At 39.0% G+C, this 1736-nt stretch overlaps 1 non-coding gene across 1 annotated transcript; it reads right to left on the bottom strand.

Moving 5' to 3' along the window:
• Positions 1-1001: 1001 nt before the first annotated feature.
• Positions 1002-1076, bottom strand: TRNAA-UGC (transfer RNA alanine (anticodon UGC)). Its single transcript has one exon. It is a non-coding gene; the product is annotated as a tRNA-Ala (tRNA).
• Between the last annotated feature and the right edge of the window lie 660 nt (positions 1077-1736).

Below are 1736 nucleotides of genomic sequence, written 5' to 3'. Positions count from 1 at the left end.
ATGTTCGAATTCAGTGTGGTTTTTCTGATGACAAGTGATTCTTGTTTCGTGTCCGGTAATCAGGTGTTGTTTTGTGTGTTTTCAGTGAGTGCCAACGGTTGAATGTGATGTTTTTTTAAGCTTAAATGTTCATCGATGTTGGAATTGTGAAAGGTCATAGGATTCTGCAAGCGAGTTCATGAAAGGTAGGTGCCATTTTGTGTTACCAACTTGTATGGTTGAATGCATATGCTTTTGTTTTGAGAATGGACGTGCGTTGTTCGAGGCCATTCACATTCTCTTCCAAGCATGAGAACAAGACAGCAGTGGCGGGCTGACGCCCTTATTTTGTAGGCAGAGAATGTGATTTTTTCAGATATCGCCCACTATATTCGCTGAATGTTTATTGTTTAAAGGCAAGGGGGTATTAATCACACCATCTTGTGTTAATTTAATTGACAATTTGTGGTTCGTTTCATGTAGAGTTGCCCAGAGCTGTACATGGCCAGGATATACGGCGTTCAAGGACCTGGGGGCGGGGGGGGGGGGTTCCAGGGGGTCCGAACCCCCCTCCCCCGAAAGAATTACTAAGTACTAAAATAATTAAAATATGCTTCTTTAGCATTTGTTGTACAATCGATGGTTATTAATTTCCTCTGATCTTATTGGAAAACAAGGATTATGTGGAGGTTCATACGACTTTGAATTTTTGTTTTTGGATTTGTTTGGTGTTTTAAGTCCACTTTATGCACAGTAAGGCTAATCGGGACTGGACCTACAGTTTAAAGTGGGATCCGAACCACTATGTGCCTCTACCGGGTATCGAACCCGGGACCCCTTGATTACAAGGCAACGACGCTACCACTGCGCCAACGGGGAGGACCATACGACTTTGAAGGACAATGCCAAAGATTTATGCTTGCACACTACTTGGTTTGAGTTGGTGTTTTAAGTCCACTTTGTGCACAGTAAGGCTGATCGGGACTGGACCTACAGTTTAAAGTGGGATCCGAACCACTATGTGCCTCCACCGGGAATCGAACCCGGGACCCCTTGCTTGCAAGGCGATAACGCTACCACTGCGCCATCTGAGAGGCCGCTTGCACACTACTATTTATGATAATATGCATAGAATATTAATCAGAAACTTTACTTTCCACCAACTGGAACTGAAATCATTTTTTGTTATTGAATAAATATTCAATTTCTTTGCCAGGGCACTTGTATTCAAATTATCCCGTTCTTAACTACAGTTAAGCTAGATATTCAGTACGTGTTGTTATATATCTATTCTTATACCATTTTTTACCTATTTGTGTAATAATAATATAATATTAATTTATATATTTTAATTAGTATTTATTAAATTTAATATACTTGTAATTATTTTAATTTAAATATTATTATCATCATCATGATTATTATTATTATTCCTGAGACACTTGGTTCAGACCCCCCCCCCATCGTTTAGTTTATATTTTTTATGTTATATTTTAATGTAATTTGGCAATTACTTCAGTGAACTGATTACGGTCAAATATTTCTGATTTTACATGGTCGGAAAGGGATAGGTTATGAATAGAGCTCGGATTTGTATGTAAATACATATTCTATTCCTTTGTAAATATATATCTTATGCTTGCATTCATTTCCTTCCCCATGTTAGGCAACTAGCGCTCTCACGTGGTACTCCCGGTATAACGACGGGTGGTGCCATCTATTTTGGAACACATGCATTTCCGGACATATGTTCACGT

This window comes from Lepisma saccharinum, chromosome 28 (genome assembly GCF_977018435.1).
Source record: "Lepisma saccharinum chromosome 28, izLepSacc3.1, whole genome shotgun sequence".
In the NCBI taxonomy this organism is placed as follows: Eukaryota; Metazoa; Arthropoda; class Insecta; order Zygentoma; family Lepismatidae; genus Lepisma; species Lepisma saccharinum.
This window is presented reverse-complemented; position numbering and strand designations above follow the sequence as displayed.